The sequence below is a fragment of the Pan troglodytes genome, chromosome 12 (genome assembly GCF_028858775.2).
Source record: "Pan troglodytes isolate AG18354 chromosome 12, NHGRI_mPanTro3-v2.0_pri, whole genome shotgun sequence".
NCBI classification, from domain to species: Eukaryota; Metazoa; Chordata; class Mammalia; order Primates; family Hominidae; genus Pan; species Pan troglodytes.
Genome location: NC_072410.2, coordinates 89215904 through 89237688, shown reverse-complemented (window position 1 = coordinate 89237688; position 21785 = coordinate 89215904). Strand labels below are relative to the sequence as shown.

The 21785-nt window shown below is 41.0% G+C and overlaps 1 long non-coding RNA gene and 1 pseudogene across 1 annotated transcript in view; both read left to right on the top strand.

The window, feature by feature from the left end:
* The first annotated feature begins 497 nt into the window (after positions 1-497).
* The window catches only part of LOC134807935 (uncharacterized), a 34580-nt gene continuing 13292 nt past the window's right edge, over positions 498-21785 (top strand). The window contains exon 1 of the long non-coding RNA XR_010149582.1: positions 498-570. This is a non-coding gene — a long non-coding RNA (uncharacterized LOC134807935). The remainder of the gene's footprint in view (positions 571-21785) is intronic.
* Positions 1690-2109, top strand: LOC134807933 (V-type proton ATPase subunit e 1-like; annotated as a pseudogene).

Here is a 21785-nt window from a genome sequence, read left to right as displayed (position 1 = left end):
TTTATTCTATAGTTCTCAAGCATTTTTGTGTCTGATGGATAGATGTTCCTATCCTTAGTAGTACCTTTTTCTTTTCTTTTTTTTTTTTTTTTTTTTATGAGACGGAGTCTTGCTCTGTCGCTCAGGCTGGAGTGCAGTGGCGCGATCTCGGCTCACTGCAAGCTCCGCCTCCCGGGTTCACGCCATTATTCTGCCTCAGCCTCCCAAGTAGCTGGGACCACAGACGTTCACCACCACACCCAGCTAATTTTTTGTATTTTTAGTAGAGACGGGGTTTCACCATGTTAGCCAGGATGGTCTCGATCTCCTGACCTTGTGGTCCGCCCACCTTGGCCTCCCAAAGTGCTGGGATTACAGGCGTGAGCCACCGCGCCCGGCCAGTAGTACCTTTTTCAGTTTCCTTATTTTGCATCATCTGAAGTGGGGGGTAGGTTTTCTGCACTTACCATGTGCGCTTGATATGGCCCATTATGATGCAGTCACCATAAGGCTGTGTGAATATTAGTCACATTCTACAGATGAGGACACTAAGGCTGAGTGGCTTAATAATCTTCAGCGATCTTAATTCCTGTAAGTATGAAACTAGATTTTGAGATTGACGTATATCTAAATCCATATTCCTTCTTATTTGACTAGTCAAATAAGGATTTATACGCAGGATGTGAAAAGAGGAAAATTTAGCTAGTTGAATTTGTTTAAACTTGTATATATTGTACATAATTACCTTATAATAATTGAATAATTATTTTCCTCATAGGGTTGTTGAAGGTGCTAAACAAAAAGTCATGCCTAATACAAAAATCAATTTTGAAAGAAAAAGGGTTTCATTCTTGACTCACTTTTGATGTAAGCTGTGTTCAATATTGAACTAATATTGAATATAATATTGTGTTCAATATTAGTGAATGAACGAGTGATGACTTCCCTAAAAGTATTAGTATTCCCTTTCTTTCTTTAAAAAAAATCCAGCTTTTGCAGGAATAGTATTCTCTTTCTAATTCACATCGTTAGCTTAAATGAAGGATTGCTGATATGAAATTTTTATATATTATGGTTTAAAGTAATTCTACAATGGCTTTCTCTGCAATTAAAAAAAGCTTTTAAATACTACTTAAACAAAATTGTGTTCCCTACCAGGCAGGCTGAGAAAGAAAGAAAAAAAATTGTCATCATTTTAATGGGATCTACGAGGAATCTTTTGCATTTTATTTAGAAATTATTTATGTTTATAATGGAACCTGATATCTGAAGACCTCTTTGAAACTGAGTTTACTAGAATGAAAGGAACAATGATTTGGAAGTGAGGAAGCTCTGGTTTTTGCATCAGATCAGTATAAGAAAGAATTTTCTAACACTCTAAGAGTAGTCTTAAAGTGACTTAGGTATCGTTGAGAGATGATGAGCTTCCTGTCTAGAAGGTGTTCACCTAGAGGCTGAATAATTACTTCAGGGTACTCTTGTGAGAAGGCACACCCACAAGTGCCAGCACACGCCCTTTTACTGATGACTTTGATTCTAGATTCTTTCTCAAAAAAGAATATAAAATACCAACTTAAAACCCTTCTAGGGTCTGGCGCGGTAGTTCAGACCTGCAATCCCAGCACTTTGGGAGGCTGAGGCAGGAGGATTACTTGAAGCCAGGGGTTCAAGGCCAGCTTGAGCAACATAGCAAGACTCTGTCTCTGTTAAAAAAAAAATTAATTAAAAACGACTTCCAGGTGGGACCCAAGTGAGGCAGAGGGGCAGGGGCTGGCAGACCAGCGGTAAGCATGGCATATCAGGGCCTCACCATACCTCTCATTGCAATGAGCGTGTTTTAGGGCTTCACTGGTTTCTTCATGCCTTGGTTCATCCCTAAGGGTCCTAACTAGGGAGTTATCATTACCATGTTGGTGACCTGTTCAGTTTGTTGCTGTCCCTTTTGGCTGATTGCAATCCTGGCCAACTCAACCCTCTCTTCAGACTGCAGTTGAAACATGAAATCATCTGGTATCCGAAGTGTCATTGGCCTTGAGGAAGACAGGCTTTACAGTGCTCAGTCTTAGCAGTCATGAGAAAAGAATTCCTTCTAGATGCAAAATCCAAACCACACCACTTTTCTTGACTTGCTTATTTTGGGCATCAGCTGCCTTAAACATTCACACCACATTTGAATGTCTAACACAATGCAGCATTTTTTTCTTCAACTTTTTTATGCTTTAATGAATTATGTGCCTACTTAACCTAAACTGTGCCAACTCCTCAAAATGATAATGCACTCTTTTGAGAGAGAAGATGCTTTTCTTCTGAGAAATGTGTTATGTCCTTGGAATTTGTGGATTTGTAGATGGCTCCTGCCTTCTCATAACATGGGAATCAGTGAACTATTTAGAACGTACTGCCTGACAAGACTCCAGTGGGGCAGTCAGTAGGAGAGGACGTTCAGAGGAAAGAGCTCTCCCAACAGAATTACACCAAATTATGTGTTCTTTTTTTTTTCTTTCTTCCTTTTTAAACAGAGTTTTGCTCTGTCGCTCCCGCTGAAGTGCAGTGGTGATCTCGTAGCCTCAACCTCCTGGGCTCAAGTGATCCTCCTGCCTCAGCCTCCCAAGTAGCTGGGACTGCAGCCGCTGGCCACCATGCCTGGCTAAGTTTTTTAATTTTTTGGTAGAGACGGTTTTGCCATGTTGCCCAGGCTGGTCTCAAAATCTTGGGCTCAAGCAATCCGCCCACCTTGGCCACTGCGCCCCGTCATGAGCCACCACATCCGGCCCAAGGTATATTTTCAGCATGAATTTCTCATTTCTGCCATCTTTTGGAATAAATCACTTTTCTGTTTTCTATAGATAAAATAAAATATAAAATAAAGCTATTCTAGTGTCCCATCTTTGAGGGAGTCTGGTTACTGTCCATATTCTTAACTGCTGCTGCTACAGATTACCACAAATTTAGAGGCTTAAAACAAGACAGATTTATTATCTTACAGCTCTGGAGGTCAGACACCTGAAATAGATCTCACCTGGCAAAAATAGGCAGGTTTGCATTTCTTCTGGAATCTCTAGGAGAGAATCTGTTTTCTTCCCTGTTTTGGTTTCTAGAGGCCACCCACCTTCCTTGGCTTATGACTCCTCTCCTTCATCAAGACCAGCAACACCACTCCGACCCCTGCTACATGGTAGTCATGCCCTCTTACCTTCCTGCCTCCCTCTTTTACTTATAAGGACCCCCATCCTTGTGCCAGATAATCCAGAATAATCTCCCAACCTTAAGATCTTCTATTTAACCACACCTGCAAAATCCCTTTTTCCATACTCTCATGTTCCAACGATTATGATGCAGATAGTTTTTGGGGGAGGGGGGTCCATACCACACTGCCTTTCCTGGAGAGTAGAAACAATGAATGATCTTAAAGATCAGCCTTTTCTAGCTCTTCTTGAAAAGAATAAAGACAAATTATTTTTTTCACTAGTGAAAGAAATGTAAATGGGAAAATTGAAAACTGATTTCAGTTTCCAGAGGAACATGTTTTATAAGTCATAACCTTAAAAATTATTAGAAGGTTTTTAATTATATAGTAATTAAAAATTTATGCAGCTGACATCTTTAAGAAAGTTAATTCTAGCATCTATAGAAGTAATTTTTTATCATGGAAAAGAGGTAGGTATAAGCTCAAATATAAGATTTGTCATGGATTGGTTTCTAAGAGATGATTAAATAGTCATCTAAAACAAATAACTTTTCTATCAAAAATAAAAGAACACTGTCTGAAAAATAGCAGCATTTTCCATTTTTAATGAATTTATCTTTAGAATGACCCTCCAGCAAGGAGAAAATAGAAAGACCATAGGTTTACTGGTGTTGCTCAGAAATGCAAGTTTGTATATGTTGCTAAATAAAGTCCTTTTCAGCTTGCACAGTGAAAGCACAACTCTTTTTTTTTTTAAGTTAGCATGTAGAATTAAATCTTGTATGGTCTCAAATACTTTATATTACTAAAGAATACTGTTTTTTCAAATCATTCCTCTGGCTATGTTAGTATAGTTTCTGAGCCCTGGCAATTTTTAGAGAATATTACAAAGTTTGAGAACAACATCTTGCCTGTGTTTAAACTAAACAAAGGAAGTGGTATGTGTGTGTGTGTGTGTGTGTGTGTGTGTGTGTATATATACATATATATACACATACAGTCACACACACAAATGTGTATATATATACAAAAACACACACAGAGATATATCCAGATCTTTCCAGAATAAAAGCTCCAAATTTGATTTCTGTTGTTCTCCCAACAAAGCTTCAGCCTAGTTGCCATGTTCTGCAATCAGGCACACAGTGAACCAGATAGAAACCCATCTAATTTGGATGCAGTAAGAGCTTATTAGACTGTAGCCTAGAGGTAATAAACTAGCCTTCACACCAGACCAAGCGTTGTATTTTGTTTGGCCTGTTTAATAAGTTAAAGAACTGAGCTTACATTTAAAAGTTTGGAGATTTTATTTTAAAAATCTGAGTGTCTGGCTTTTCTGGGGAGAAAACGTCTGCTGATTTGGCAGCATTGGAGGAACCTCATTGCCCATAAAGGCAATGATTGGCTTGGGTTGAGCAGGTTGCCCCTTCAACATGGGGTATGGATCTACCAGTTCCCTCTGTTTTCTGGACCCTGTAAGTCACACATTATGTCATATGTGTGAACATCCAGGCATTTATTTGCCCTGCATTATGGTTTGGGATTTCCAACCTTGTTTAGTCTTTTACTTCTTAAGCAGGTCTATCACTTTTTCTACCCTGTCTCCCATGGGCCTCTCCTCCTTTCTCTGCCTATTCCAGTCTCATGGAACTCCTCCTGGTCACTTAACATAACTTGCCCTTTCATGCCTCTATACTTTTGTACAGACTTTGCCTGGAATCCTGTTTCCCTCATTCTCTGCCTGGCAGATTCCTCCTGCTCAGTCTTTGAGACTCGGTTTGGGAGAAGCCTTCTCTAACTACCTTGGGCACTCATTCTCTCCTCCCAAGCCTTCCTTAGCATTTTGGCACAGGCAGCTTCAGGTGAGCACACACATAAACCCTCTGGTCTGTCAGCTACTTGGTTCACATCTTACCCTGTCCTCATGTCACAGGCCGACTAGTTCTTCTTGCCCGCTGCCCTAAAAGAACCAGTGAGAACCGGTATTGCAGCAAAGAAAGACTTTAGTAATCGTAGGTCTGGCCAAGCAATAACAAGGAGAAATTTCTCAAATCTGTCTCCCTGATAATTCACAGGCTAAGATTTTAAAGGGTACTTTGACTGACACGGGGCTGGGGACCTGAAACAATTGATTGGCTGGGGTGAAATCACAACAGTGTCTGTAACTGTCTTCATACAGCTTAGTCTGTTCTCAGGACCAAGTGGTACTGAAGTGCTGAATCAAAAAATATCTCAGTGACCCAGTTCTTTAGGTTTCGTAATAGTAAGGTTATAGGAGTAGTAGAGGAAGTTATAAATGTTGTGGCCCCAGTTACGTGACTCTGGGTCAGTTAGCAACTTGTAGGAAAACACATTAAGCAATGGCAGGTAATTGTTTATGCCAATTTTTCTTTTTTCTTTCTTTTTTTTTTTTTAGATGGAGTCTTGCTCTGTCGCCCAGGGCCCAGGCTGGAGTGCAGTGGCGCCATCTCGGCTCACTGCAAGCTCCGCCTCGCGGGTTCACGCCATTCTCCTGCCTCAGCCTACCGAGTAGCTGGGACTACAGGCGCCCGCCACCAGGCCCGGCTAATTTTTTGTATTTTTAGTAGAGACGGGGTTTCATTGTGTTAGCCAGGATGGTCTCAATCTCCTGACCTCGTGATCCACCTGCCTCGGCCTCCCGAAGTGCTGGGATTACAGGCGTGAGCCACCGCGCCCGGCCTAACTATGCCTATTCTTTAGCAAAGTTCAAGCCCCTACCATAATTTTACCCGTGTCTTAAGGATGTGGCTTCAATCTCTGGATAGTGTGTGTGGGCATGGTAGGATAAGGCAGAGGCAGTGGGGAGTTAGTTTCCCTTGCCTCCAAGTTTAACTATAAACGAAATTCCTCTCATAGGTATCTTGGCCTCTGTGCTAGAATAAATAAAAAAGCAATGTAGCCTGTGAGGTTAGAAGCAAGATGGAGTTAGCCCTGTTAGATTTCGCTCATTATTTATAATTCTGCAAAGGTGCTTTCACTCAGGCCCCATCTCAGCTTCACTGCTCCACAAAAAAGTTGTTCTCTGATAGTACTGGTTAAAATTAATTTTCCTCTCTTCTGCATTTCTGAGGTAGCGGTGCTTAACTTGATTGAATAGCATAACAACCTGGTAGACTTAAATGCAGATTCCCGGGCCCTGCCTCTGATGAGTCTATGTCAGCATTTCTGATATTATGGCATTCTGACATAGCACAGCAGTTATGGGGTGGGGTTTCTATATTTCTCTTCTTTTTTTTCTTTCTCTCTCTCTTTCTTTTTTTTTTTTTTCTGAGATGGGGTCTGGCTCTGTTGCCTAGGCTGGAGTACAGTGGGGCAATCTCAGCTCACTGCAACCTCTGCCTCCCAGGCTCAAGTGATCCCTCCACCTCAGGCCTCCCGAGTAGCTGGGACCACAGGTACACGCCACCATGCCCAGCTAATTTTTTTTTTTTTTTTTTTTGGTAGAAATGGGGGTCTCACCTTGTGCCCAGGCTGGTCTTGAACTTCTGGGCCCAAGTGATCGGCCCGCCCTGGCCTCCCAAAGTGTTGGGGATTACAGGGGTGAGCCACTGTGCCTGGCTGGAATCTGTATTTCTTAGTACCACTTCAGATAGCTTCATAAGTAGTCTTTCATAATTTATCATTTATTAGTGTTTTATTTTTATGTTGCTTATTTCATGTGTTGTGATCTTTTCTCTCCAGTGGTTGTAAAACTGTAACCACCTAATGGGTTCTTCTTGCCTGCTGCCCAGATAGAGCTGACTTATCAAGGCAGGGACATTGCAATGGAGTTGAATTCATGAGAGCTGGGATTTCAGGGACTAGGGCTTTTCAAAGATAGTCTCGAGGAAGTGGTGGGGGTGGCTGCTGATTGGATGGTGGATGCAATCATAGGGTTGTTGGAAATGATCCTTCTGCATGCTGAAACCCTTCTGGGTGGGGCCACAGGAGCAGTGGGCAGGTCCAGGTTGGAGCAAGAGGCGTAGATGTCAGACATGTAAAAACCCTGAAAAGATATCTCAGAAGGCCAAATCTTAGATTCTACAATAGATATGTTATTTGCAGGAGTGATTGGGGAAGTTGTATATCTTGTTACCTCCAGAATAAAGACTGGCAATCATTTATGTCTACACCTTAGCAGAATTCAGGCTCCTCCCCTCCTGCTAGCCTGGTGGCCTCTCATTAGCTTTACAAAGGCACTTGAGTTTTGGGGAAGGGCTATTATCATTTAAACCATAAACTAAATGTCTCCCAAAGCTAGTCTAGTAATAATTAAAGGCAGCTCGATTGCTTGAAGGCTAAAGGCAGGAGGGGAGTAGGCTAGATCAGATCTCCCCCACTGCCATAATTTTCTCACTGATACAATTTTTGCAAAGGCGGTTTCAACCCACCCATGTCCTACATAGTGCCTAATACATTGATGCCTATCCAGCAGCCATAAAAAAATATTGATTAGTTGATTGACAAGAAAATTTTCCTTTTTTCATAACTAGATTTTGCTCTCTTCTGAAAGAATAGTGGTTCTTTGCAGCGAATAAATAAGTATACAATAATGAATTATGCTCTGAGCTCTTGGATCATCCTGGAACTCAGTCAATGCCTATTTAAAACTTGGCTATTCTGGGAGGATGATATATTCTCTGCTGACTTAGATTGTTCTTAGCAACTTTGTATTTTATCCTAGTGCAGAGATTCTTTTTGGTGTCTGTGTGGGGGAGGGGGTGCATTAGAATCCTCAATGAGACTTTTCATGCTCTACAGCCCCCCTAGTCCCCATGAGAATCACAGCATTGTGATGAGAGATGCTACTGATTAGGAGTGTACTGGGAACAAAACAGGGTTAAATCAGAATAGCGGCTGTGAATCACTGTCCTAGAGAGAGTTTGCAAATATGATCATTATGATTAGATAAATCAACTAGAGGCTGATTTTGAATGTCCTCAGCAAATCATAATTTCCAACTCTTAGTAACAGTTATATATTTACATTCTTCATTATAACAATAGGATCATTGTTTGTAATCACAATAGAGATAAGAAAATACATTTTAAGCCAAAATGATTTTTTTTCAAATCCTTGGTTAGATTACTTTATGTTTTGGAAAACTTGGGTTAAGTCTCTGTAAACCAAAAATAAAATTCTAAGACCTCCCAGCCACCTGAATGAGCTTTCTCCTCGGCCAGGGTGCTCTTAAAATTTAACCTGAGAGACTGGTTCAGGCCATGATGGGAAGTGGGGGTTGGACATGCCTCATTATACCCTCCAGCATTAACATCAACACAGACCTTAAGTCTAATAAGAAGCATTTACGATCTATTCTTTCTGAAGCCTGCTACCTGAAGGCTTCATCTGCCTAATAAGAACTTTGGTCTCCACAGTCCATTACCTTAACTCTGATATTTCCTTTCTATATTGATCCCAGGTCTTTAGATAAACTCAACCAATTGTCAACCAGAAAAATTTTAAATCTACCTATAACCTTGGAAGCACCCCTACCACCCCCTATTCCCCCTTCAAGTTGTCCCACCTTTGTGGACCAAACCAATGTGTGTCTTAAATGTATTTGATTGAAGTCTCATGTCTCCCTAAAATGTATAACATCAAGCTGCACCCCAACCACCTTGGGCACATGTTCTCAGGATTTCATGTTCTCAGTATCATAGGCCATGGTCACCCCTATTTGGCTCAGAATAAATCTCTTCAAATATTTTACAGAGTTTGACTATTTTTGTTGACATCATGCAAATTTACTCTGAAGAAAACCTTGGGGGATCATTCTAGATTTTTCCCTTCTCAACCACTCCTAAGAGAGAATTAAGCCCTCCTGCCCTAAGGCATCCATTGTATGTAATAACTAACATATTTCCCAGTATCTTCTAAAATGCCAGCTTTCTACTTGGGAAAAATGACAAGAGTCACTGAAATAATTTTCTCTAAAGCTCCAATCTCTCCTGTGATTGAGAAAGGCTAAATTACCTAGATTCCAGTGGTTTTCTAACATTGGTGTGCATCAGAGTTTCTTGGACGTTTTTTAAAACATAGATTTCCAGGCCCTGTCCCTGTTCAGTAGGTCCAGGATAAAGCCTCCAAATTTGCAATTCTAATGATCACCGGGTCCCAGGTATTTCTAATGCTGCTGGGCCAGGGACCATAGTTTAGGAACCACTGATCTAGACCAATTCTTACATTGTTTGAAAAGCTCATGCCAATCAATAAGAAACTCATTTTACATCATGTCTCAGTACACTTAGGAACACACACACACACACACACACACACACACCCCTGAAACAGTTTTGAAACTGCCTTTGCAAAATTATAACTAAGGAAATTATGAAAGTGAGAGACATCAGACCTAACCAACTCCATCTTGCTTGTAACCTTTAAACTGTCCTTGTCCATTCCTGGATGTAGGCCAAACTAGCCTTGGGAAGGAATTTAGTGTATAGTTTAAGTAATAGCCTGTTGGGAACAGGCTCCCCAAAATCTGGCCATAAACAAAATATCTGCAGTACTGTGATATGTTCATGATGGCCATAATGCCCACGCTGGAAGGTTGTGGGTTTACCGGAATGAGGGCAAGGAACACCTGGCCCGCCTGGGGCAGAAAACCGCTTAAAGGCGTTCTTAAACCACAAACAATAGAGTGAGCGATAGAGTGAGCGATCTGTGCCTTAAGGACATGCTCCTGCTGCAGATAACTAGCCAAACCCATCCCTTTATTTTGGCCCATCCCTTCATTTCCCATAAGGGATACTTTTAGTTAATCGAATATCTATGGAAACAATGCTAATGACTGGCTTGCTGTTAATAAATACGTGAGTAAATCTCTGTTCGGGGCTCTCAGCTCTGAAGGCTGTGAGACCCCTGACTTCCCACTTCACACCTCTATATTTCTGCGTGTGTGTCTTTAATTCCTCTAGCGCCTCTGGGTTAAGGTCTCCCCGACCGAGCTGGTCTTGGCAATAGCCCTTCCCAAAAGCTAAACTGTTCTTGTAAAATGAATGAAAGGCCACCAGCCACCAAGGTAGAATGAGAGGGGCTGGAATTCTAAATATTACCAGCCATTATTCCAGAGGCCATAAGATTCACAACTTCCCCAATTACTATTAGAGGTGACATCACTGTTGTGAACCTAATATCGCCTTTTAAGATGTCTTTTCAAGGTTTTGCATTTCTAACAACCAGATGGTCCCACCTGGACCTGCCAACCAGTTCTGTGGCCCCCACCCAGGAACTGACTCTGTTACGGGATGGTCTTTGTTCTTCAAGCTCCCAAGATGGTGGAGGCCACTCCCAAGATGGTGGCGGCTGCTCCCAAGTTGGGGCAGGCCTTTTGTTCTCTGACCTGGGATTCTTGGCTCCACAGATTCCAAGGAATGGAACCTTGGCCCATGCGGTGAGTATTATAGCTGTATTAGAAGCCGTGGGTCACAGAAGAGAACCGTGGAACCCAGCGACTAGTGTTCAGCTCGATTAGGATGAACCCGGGCACTTAGCTGCACAGGTACAATGGCAAACCTTTAGCCCAGTTGGGAGCGGCAATGGGCGCCTCACTGGATCAGGAGCGCAGGGGACACCCTGCTGGATCCGGAGGGGTGGAAGTCAACGGTGGGTCTGCGACAGCAGCAAACAGCAGTGGTGGATAGTGAGTGAAAGCTCAGCTTGAGCTCTAACAAACATGGACCAGAAGAGTGTGCAGTTGCAAGATTTAATAGAGTGAAAACAGTGCTCCCATACAATGGGAGGGGACCTAAAAGGGGTTGCCCCTCCCTGCTCCAATGCCTGGGTTTATATCCCGATCATTGTCCCTCCCCCTGTGCTCTCAGGCGATACATGATTTGACTATTTCTTTACCTCCTGCTTTTAGCCTAATTTGTATTTTAGTGAGCCCTGTTTACTACCTTATTGGTCAGGTGTGAGCTGAGTTACAAGCCCTGTGTTTTAAAGGTAGGTGCAGTCACCTTCCTCAGCTAGGCTTAGGAAATCTTAGTCAGCCTAGGAAATCCAGCTAGTCCTGTCTCTCAACTCAGCATAAGTGAACAGCTTTGACTCCCTGTGACTTCATCCCCGAACCAACCAATCAGCACTCCCAATTCATTGGCCCTCTACCCACCAAATTATCCTTTTAAACCCTGATCCCAGAGTTTTTGGGGAGACTGATTTAAGTAATAATAAAACTCCTGTGTCCTGCACAGTCAGTTCTGCGTGAATTACTCTTTCTCTATTGCAATTCCCCTGTCTTGATAAACTGCCAGTGTCTAGACAGCAGGCAAGGTGAACCCACTGGGCAGTTACAAATTTGGGGGCTCATCTGGAATTGCCCTTGTGGGTCTCCCCATGGTTCAGCAGCCCCCCTCCAGTGATGGATTCAGAGGCCAGCCCAAGCAGCCACCTAGTTCTCTTGGACTGGAGGCTAACTCTGGTCCTGTTTCTACTGGTGGGGTGCTGCCAACCCAACATGCAAGGATCTAATTGCAATAGAGAAGTAGTCCTGGGGAGACGTCCCATAACTGTATCCCCATCACAGGGTGTCTGTCTGTAGGCCCATTGCAGGGTGTCTGGGTTGGTGAGTATCCTAGGCACTGCCAATGCCTCCTTCCTTCTCCTGACTGGTTCTCTCGCCCCATGGTGGAGTGTCTGTCTGTAGCCTCATTGCACAGGGTGTCTGTTGCTCCACCATGGGGTGTCTGTCCTGGTTTGGCTCCTGAAAGGCCTTGGTTGGCTCTCCCTAAATAATAGGAAGGGTATTGGTTGAGGAGACTTCTCCTCAATCAGGAAGATTTCGGGGAGATTTCTCACATGGAGAATAGGAGGATAGTTGGGAAGGTATACTCTGGAATTCTTGGTTAGGGATCTTGATTTGGAAGGCCTTCTGTCCATCTTGTCTTTGTGTATGTGTTTGTATATGTGGAGAATATTTCTGAAGGAATTGCTGATGGAAGTCTAGCAGGCCTAACTCAGAGAACCCTCCTTATCTATCTGGTCACATTCAGTGAGTCCGGAAAGAAGTTTAACAGGCCTGATTGAGGGTAACTGCTCTTCATCTTGCCCAGAGACAACCCATTGAATTCCGGATTGGAGGTCACCCCTCCCCACCTTGAGTGGATCAAAGACAACAGGGACCAATGGGAAAAAGTTTCAGCATTGCCAGGTTGATGTTGGGTGCTGAGCGAGGTGACCAGTGTCCATTGTGTTATGTGTATTTTGCTTCTGCTGGGATGGAAAATGTTAATTTGGTTCCCTATGCAGCTCATCGGGCAGCATCTTGCATAATTGAGAAGCTTTTGCTGATGGTTTCATAAAACAGAAAAGGATGATTTTCTTTTGTAATGGGGCTTGGTCGCCGACAGCTATGGCACAGTGAACAGGGCCATCAAAAGCCTCTCCATTCTTCTGGAAGCTGCAGAGAAAGGGGACCCAGAAACCTGGTATACCAGCAAAAAGGGTAAGAAATTCTTATCAGTCAAGTTTCTGGCCTGCCTCTCTTTCTCTTTCTTTCTCTGCATGTCGGGTGATGGTAAATGATAAACATCACTGTGTCTCCTCTGCAAGGGTTTTATTAATAGTAAAAAAAGGATTTGTGAGACTAGTCATAGGCTATAGCAAATCTGGTGCACTTTGTGCCAAGAATTTGTCTTTCTGTAATGGAGAGGAGGGTATCACAGGATAGAACGTGGGCTTAGGACCCCTGTAAGCCAACTTTTCAAGCCAGCCTGGCAGGCTGGTCCGTTACAGACTTTGCTGCGAGTCCCTGAAACCAATACCAGATGAAATTTGTCTTGTTTTGTGTCCTTAAGAAGTTAACATTGTGACCATGTGGGGATACTTTATCTTGGTCTCCACCATCCAGAGGACAGGAATTTTGGGGTTCATGTCACAGCCCTAAAAATTACCTTCAGCAGTTAAAAGTCTTTGCAAGCTTGAAATTGGCTGCTGCAGACTTCTTCTGGGAGAAACAATGCTCAGTGCTGTGTAGTTTAGTAGCTAAGGCTTTATCTTTTGACATCGGTGGCCCAGGTTCAATTCTTGGCTTCCGAATGATTCCTTTCTGGTTTGTTATTTGTGTAACTTTGCCATGTATGGAGGTTCCCTCCCTCTCCCCATGGATAGCTTCTGATTTCCTGTCTTGAATTTTCCTTTCTCTGAACTAACCTTGGGAAGATTCTAAGTCTTGTTAAAAAAAAAAGAAAAAGAGAAAAAAAAGAAACTGCTTACCCTCTCTTTAAAACACCTTATGCGTTAATGGTTAAGTTATAACCTTAGTTAAGACTTACTATTTCATGTGGGAGGTTACCTGGGGTAGAATTCAAAGGCCGGAAATATTGGCTGTCCTGGCTAGAGTCTGGTAATAAGAGATTTAAAAAAGAATTTTTTAACAAAAGAACTCTGTGGTTAAAATTGGCTTAATTAAAAATGGATATTCAAGCTATACATATTTAAAAGACTTTTTTTCCTTTTCTTGAATCATGTTTTTCTTCTAAAGAAAAGGGAAAAAAGTTTTTCTTATCAGTCAACTAACCTGTTTTTCTTCATTTTGTCTTCTTGCCACTGTTGATGCCCACGTGAGAAAACATAAGATAATTACTAACAGCCTGGGCTGCCTGGGGAAAAACAGGAGGTACCATGGACCCCATTCTGGGAAAAACTTCTGTTTTCCCATGGAACCCCAGGAATTGAAAGAAAATAAATCCCTCTCAAAATCTAAGGCTCTGTTCTCTTTTGCACTGTGTTAGCTGATGGTTTTGACTTTTGGGGGTATCAAAAATTACTTTGCATTGCATTAGCTGATGATTTTGACATTTGGGGGTATCAAATTACTTTGCATTTTAGCCTTGGTGTATAATAACTAGGTAGAAAATATACTTTAAGGGATGGCTGAGGCAGTTATGGAGAAATACTTTGCTCTTTGCACACTTGGATTAGAGAAGCATGCTCTTGGCCACCTGGAAGATATGGAAACATCCCAATCCCCTCAACTGAGAGATAAGACTCCCATGGGGAATGGGGTGATTACAAAATGGGCTGACTGTCTTTGAGTTGCCTTGCAATAAAATGCATGGTAGAAGCACACCACTATCTTCTCCCATAGTATTCCCCTCCTTTTTGGGGATCCATGATCCAGTATAAAATGGCACCCTTAATTTTGGGGATTTGTTTTTGCCTTCCTGCTGTGCCTGCTTATTAGGTCCTAGAAACTGCAAGCTTTCCTGGTTCTGTTCCTCCAAGGGCTCCACCCTGAAGTCAGTAATCCAATTAAGAAACTGGCAAAAGGAAGATCTTACAACTGCTGGATCTTCTGTCTGTCTGTCTGTGTATTTATATGTGTTGTGTGTGTGATGTTTATATAGAAGAAATCTGATTAATTGGCTTAGAAAAATAAGCGCTTAAATAATATTTTTTTCAGAAAAATAGAAACTTTAGAACAATGCCTTTTTGTTCACGTGACTTTAATAATCATTTGGAAATAAAGACAGCTTTAAAGATGATTGGTAAAATAAAAATGTCTTCAAAATTTGGACATTTGGTCTAAATTAAGGTCAAATACCAAATTCGCTAAATGCTTTAAGGTCATAAACTGCTTCTTTGACTTTTGAAAATTGTTCAATTTATCTACTTTGAAGCATTAAATTCTAGATAAGGCCTGGGGACATGTGGAGTAAAGTTGCTTACTTATCAGGTATTTCACCAAAAATAAAATTTGCTAAGAGTCAACATTGTAACATGTAATTAAGACTACTAAGAAAACCAGTTTTACATACAGGGTGTATAAGAAAAGTAAAATGTATTTTTGGTAAAAAAAAAAAAAATTATAAGATGGCATGAGAATGTAGTTTCTGTTAAAGGAAATGTAATTTTGTCAGAGGGTTTTATAGATTTCTTACCCTAAAAGAGTAATGGGACAAAACTTAAGGCTTAAGAGAATTAAAGAGGGGTCATAGAGGACTGCTCTTGTAAAAAAAGTTCTGTGGATATAAGCTAATTGGCTAAGATACAATGATGACTAATTTTTTTTCCATAGGTTAAACATTAGAATAAAAGCACACTGATGCGGGGTCAGAATCTGGGCCCATATGTCCAAATAACAGGGTTTTATTAGAAAATTAATTTGCTGGTTAATAAAAAAAATTGTAAAGCATTCTTTAAAAAGTTTACAAAAATCTTACCTTATGGTCAAACTAATTAAAACTGGATACATTATAAAATATGTTTTTAAAACTAGCTTTTGCATTTAAGATGCACTAAGGTAAACATAAAAGTTTGTTTCTTCTTTTTTTTTTTAAAAAAAAGATTTTTATGTAATACTAAGAAATGCTGAAAGATTTTTGTTTGCCTTTTAAGTAAATTACAAAAAATGTGGGAATTGGAGAGAGAAGAGACAGATTCAGTTAGCTTTATGCTATCTTATTGGGTCTTGTTTGGAAAACTGAGTCTTCCATCTAGCAGAGTAAAGGGTTGTCTCTTTTAAAACTTTTGAGTTATCGTTTTGGCTAAATAAATGACTTATGGTGATCTTGGATTCTATTTTGTGATATCCAGTGTTTTAAACCTTTGATATTTGACAAACCTTCCAAGATCAAATTCTAAGTTATTAACATAATAATTAGGTCCTCTAAGTCCAAAAAGACATATTCATCTTATTTAATGTATTAAAATCATGCAGTAAATTGTCAAATATAAAATGGTGTTTAATTTTGGGTTATGTTCATACATATATGTTATTAGTATCTGTTTCAGAATTGTATAAGATTCCTATAATTCTGGTATGCCTCCGTATATGTTATCAGTAATAATTATAATTGTTATGTTAAATTCTTTTGTGCCACAGAGGTAATGCATTTCCTCGTCAATTGTGCCTTTGTGGCTGCCCTAAAATGTTTTTGTCATCCACAGACAATTGTTGTCTCATTTTGGTTCTCTTCAGAAGACGGTTTTATAATCAGTATAAAAGTTTTGCAGGTGCTCTCGAATGCAAGTTTCTGATAACTTTGGAGTTTATGACATTAGAATAAAATAAGAAACTTTCAGGACTGTCATGGATAGCTGAAGTGATCATGAATATCAAACACAACACGAGTTAATTGAATGGACTAAACTAATAAAAAACTGAAGTAATCTTTTTTTTGACTTTTTGCTTAAAACATTGCTGATCCTTTTTGTTTTCCAGAGCCAAGAACACTTTTCTTTTGAGGTATTTACTGCTTTTGACAATTGAGTAAAACATACTCCTGTGAATAAAATTTGGAGCATATTTGTTTCTCTCTATCTGATTTCTCCAGAATTTGGAAACTATTTGTGAGTATTCTTAACTTATGGCAATATAGTTATTTGCATAAGTGCATTAAGAATGTTTTCTTTTGAAGAAACTGGTTGTTTCACCAAGGCTTTTACTGGAATGGCATGCTTTCCTTTAAGGAATCAAACTTGACTTATAGAGCCAATAAACATTCCTTGGGAAAACTGGCCTCATACCTTGTCTACACAGTCCCTGTACAGGAATCCTTGTAACCACCCAAGGGATTCACCTTGCCCACTGCCTAGACAGAGTCAATTCATCAAGACAGGAGAATTTCAATAGAGAAAGAGTAATTCATGCAGAGCCAGCTGTGCAGGAGACTGGAGTTTTATTATTACTCAAATCAGTCTCCCTGAGCATTTAAGGATAACTTGGTGGGTGGGGGGAAGCCAGTGAGCCAAGAGTGGTTATTGGTCAGAAGTGAAATCACAGGGAATCAAAGCTGTCTTCTTGTGCTGAGTCAGTTCCTGGGTTGGAGCCACAAGATCAGATCAGCCGGTTTGTTGATCTGGGTGGTGCCAACTGATCCATCAAGTGCAGGGTCTGAAAAATGTCTCAAGCACTGATCTTAGGAGCTGTTTAGGGAGGGTCAGAATCTTGTAGCCTCCAGCTGCATGACTCCTAAACCATAATTTCTAATCTTGTGGCTAATGTTAGTCCTACAAAGGCAATGTAGTCCCCAGGCAAGAAGGAGGTTTGCTTTGAGAAAGGGCTATTACCATCTTTGTTTAAACTATAAACTATAAGTTTTTCCCAAAGTTAGTTCAGCCTAAGTGCAGGAATAAACAAGGATAGCTTGGAGTTAGAAGCAAGATGCAGTTGGTTAAGTTAGATCTCTTTCACTGTCTCAGTCGTAATTTTGCAAAGGTGGTTTCGTCCTGACTTGTGGTAAGTAAAGAATGTCACTTTCTAACAGGCCCAGGAGCCCCAGATTATCTTGGGACTTTCAGAAGAATTTACCCAACTTGTAGGTATTTAAGTGTACAAACACATGGCTGGGCTCAGCTTAAAACAGTCTTATCTGAAATTCCTTATGGAACAGAGTTCCCTCAAAGCCAGTTTAAAAAGCCCATATGAAAAATAATTATTCTTGGTGCACTTATACAAATAATCAGGCCAAGTATAATAAAGCAAATTGGTGTTACCATTATTTGTCTTTAGTAAAAATGAAAAACTGGAGAGAGAAAAATCATGTTTGAAAAACTATAGGATACCTGTTGTTAGATGTTCTTAAGTTTTTCTTTTTTTCTGCAATTTAGATTAAATCCTAATATTTTTGTGGGCTACAAGTCCCTAAATTAATGTTTTCAAATCTTTACTTTTAAAACTGGGAATTGCGCTTTTTATCCTAGAACTCATTATGTACTTTATAGGACACTGTCCACTTAAATGCTGTACTGAAAGGTGTTAGTATAGATAACAACACTAACACCTTTGTCATGCAAGCCTTGAAACCCCAGCCAGGCCTGCATGAGTATGCTTGGACAGTTGCAAAGCAGTTCTACTCTCCTCCCCTTGGGGTCAACACCTACCCTCACCACAACAATTTAATTAGTTACAGTTTGTTTTCTTTTCTTTACTGTTTGTTTTTCTTTTCCTTTCTAATTTAAAAGAGTGCGTTTAACCCTCCATCTTAGACAATGTGATAGTCATGAAGTCTTTGTGTAAGAAAAGAAGAAGAAAAGATAATCTGTAATGAAGATCAATAGGGGTCTTCTCTGGTGCCCTTCAGTTAACTACTGTCTTTTACAAAACAACGTAGGTAAGGAAAAAAGTTAATCTATAACAGAGAAATAAAAATCACATTGGCCTAGGTGACAGCTGCCTGCTTATGTTGACTCAGGTACCATAATCACATTCCCTTAAGGCTCAGATATTTTAAAGTTCCAACAGCTTAGATTTTAAGTGACCTATTTTTACAGAGGAAGGATTCTGAGCATATTATAAGGCAATGACATTTAAGTGGACTTTCAGCCTAGTTCAAAGGAAAACCGGGCCTGATTCATAAAGAAGGAAAATTGAGGATAAAGAACTATAGGGGGAAAAAAAGTTACCACTATAGGTGTATGACAGACATTTAGACTACAAGGAAGCCTTTGATGACCCAAAGGCCTGGAAGGGGGTAGGGGGAGGTGATAATCAGGGAGAAAAGACTCATGTTATTGTAGTGGCCTTGGAAATGGGAAAACTATGGATGAAAATGTCGGTAGGATGGGCACCACAGTTACTCCAGAAGTGATGTCAGGAGCCATGCTAATAGATGGGAACAGATTGACTCCAGGATTCACTAATGAGGACTGTCTGAAGACTGATAATTTGTTTGGGGTAATTCACCATCTGTAATTGTTCATCAGGCTAATATGTCTTGGGCAGTATAGTTACTTAGGAAAGAGAGTTTCTGGTTTGTGTGAACTGACCTGCTTCAGTCCATGAGAGGTGATGAACTGATACTGTTATTGAAATGCCAAGGGTTCAATCTAGGTCCCATTACTTGCCACACAGAAAGCCAATCACTGAGACAACAAGTATTGACAGGGAAGAAGGCTTTAATTGGTTGCTGCAGCCAAGGAGATGGAAGATCATTCTCAAATCTGTCTCTCTGACTGACTAAAATTGGGGGCCTTTATATAGTGGAGGAAGTGATGTAGCTACATAGGGGGAGGAATTAGAGAGGGTTAGGAAGCAATCATGATGAGTGAAGAATCTGGTGCCTCATTGTCTGGATCTGGAGAGCTGATGGGTTTCAGTTCCTGAGGAAGGAACTCAGATGTGACAAACGTAAGTTTCAAGTTTTAAGCACCAGGAGGGTCAATTTCTATGGTTATTGAAAAAGCCTTAAATATCATTTCTATGGGACAATTGGGCTGTTTTCAACACCCGAATCTATAGTTTCTGATTCTCACTTTTTGTGTGTGCATTATTGTTGTTGTTTATTGTTTTTTATCAGGGGAGTTTTCTGTATGTAAAAATACTTCTTTTATTGCATTGAATTGGTTGTACAATTGATCATAAGATACTCTATCAATAAAATAACAGATTTTGGGGAAACAAAAATACTGCATGACATGCATGTACATTTCTTTTTCACATTAAAAAATACTATGTACTACAGGATCACAATTAAGGTTTGCATTTAATCCTTTTATACATTTAAAGTCTGAAGATTCTTCTAGGTCACTTTTTGCCATTGACAAGCTTGTACAACATCACGGTGACACTGACATCACTTGAATATGATGACTGAGCAAGACTGAGTATGAAGAATGACCCCCTAGGATGACTTTTATATGACTGAATGGAGGGTGATGCCTTTTAGTTGCTACGTAGAGCCATGGAACAGATCTGTGGAACTAGATCATGAGATGAATTTTGGATATGTGGAAGCATTTTGAAACATTTCTTTGAGAAATTCAAATGGAGCTATCAAATAACCAACTGGGGCCAGGTACGGTGGCTCACGCCTGTAATCCAAGCACTTTGGGAGGCTAAGACAGATGGATTGCTTGAGCCCAGGGGTTTGAGACCAGCTTGGGAAACATGAAGAAACTCTATCTCCACAAAAAATGCAAAGATTAGCTGGGTGTGGTGGCACACACCTGTAGTCTCAGCTACTCAAGAGGCTGAGGTGGGAGAATGGACCCGGGAGGTGGAGGTTGCAGTGAGCCAAGATCGCGCCATGGCACTCCAGCCTGGGTGACAGGGCAAGACCCTGTCTCAAAGAAAAAAAAAAAGCCATTGGATAAAAGTCTGGAATTGAGTGGCAAGGTCTGTAAATCTGTGAGTTACCTCCATCAGGGTGGGACTTAATATCATAAAATGATATTTTATAAAGGTTGGCAGTGGAGAGGATCCAAAATATTAGGGTATGGGTAAGGTTTAGAGGCTGGAAGGATGGTAATCCATGATATGCAGTGGTGAAACAGTGGATAAAACTATCTCCTGCAAAAACTTGGGAGAAGTATCGTATATGTAATAAAGTTTAGCTTTAGACGACAAGATGGAAAAATAGAATATTAGAAGCTTATGTGGGTTTCTATTGGATGTATTTGCCAGACATTATTAGAAAGAGATGAACTCAGAAAATAATCACTATGTTTGGAATCAGGAATGAAAAGGAGGACAGAAAATTATGAAATTCAGGGACTTATTCTTGGAAGAAGCAATGGCTTTTCAACTTCAACTAGAAAAAGCTAATACTAAGAAGGCTTCCGAATAACAAAAGCTGATTAAAACTAAGCTTTGTGTCAAGGGTCAAACCCGCTGATATTAAAACAACCGAATGAAATAAGATGTTTCAGAGTAAGTGTCCGGCCAAATTTGTCCAGCCCAGTAAATAAATACCTTTAGTGACTCAGAAAAAAGGGATTAAATGTGAGGCAATCCCTGTGCAGCCTTATAAACAGCAGGTATGCACAATTAATTTGTGAGAGAGCATTTTGAATGTAAGAAAGCAAATACAGGGCCAGGTGCAGTGGCTCACGCTTGTAATCCCAGCACTTTGGGAGGCCGAGGCGGGCAGATCACGAGGTCAGGAGATCAAGACCATCCTGGCTAACATGGTGAAACCCCGTCTCTACTAAAAATACAAAAAATTAGCCAGGCGTGGTGGCAGTTGCCTGTAGTCCCACCTACTCGAGAGGCTGCGGCAGGAGAATGGCGCGAACCTGGGAGGCAGGGCTTGCAGTGAGCTCAGATGGCGCCACTGCACTCCAGCCTGCGTGACAGAGCGAGACTCCGCCACAAAAAAAAAAAAAGAAAGCAAATACGTAGGCATTCTGAGTACCCTGTCTAAGGAGAAAAATAAAACCTAGGGACGTAGAACTGACAGGAGTCAGAACATAAGGGGCTTGTTTTAAGGAGTTGATAAGCTGGGCATGGTGGCTCACACTTGTAATCCAACTTTGAGCAATCCCTCAAGGAGAATTACCTGAGGCCAGGAGTTTGAGACAAGCCTGGGCAACATAGAAAGACCGCCCCTCCTCCGCCAAAAAAAAAGCTGTCCATGGTGGGTACCCCTGTAGTTCTAGCTACTTGGGAGGCTGAGGTGGGAGGATTGCTTTAGCCCAGAAGGTCGAGGCTGCAGTGAGCCAAGATTGTGTCATTGTACTCCAGCCTGGGTGATAGGACAAGACCCTGTCTCTCATAAAAATAAACACATAGGCCAGGGGTGGTGGCTCATGCCTGTAATCCCAGCACTTTGGGAGGCCAAGGTGGGCAGATCACCTGAGGTTAGGAGTTTGAGCCCAGCCTGGCCAACGTGGTGAAACCCCGCGTCTACTGAAAATACAAAATTAGCCAGGCGTGGTGGTGTGCGCCTGTAGT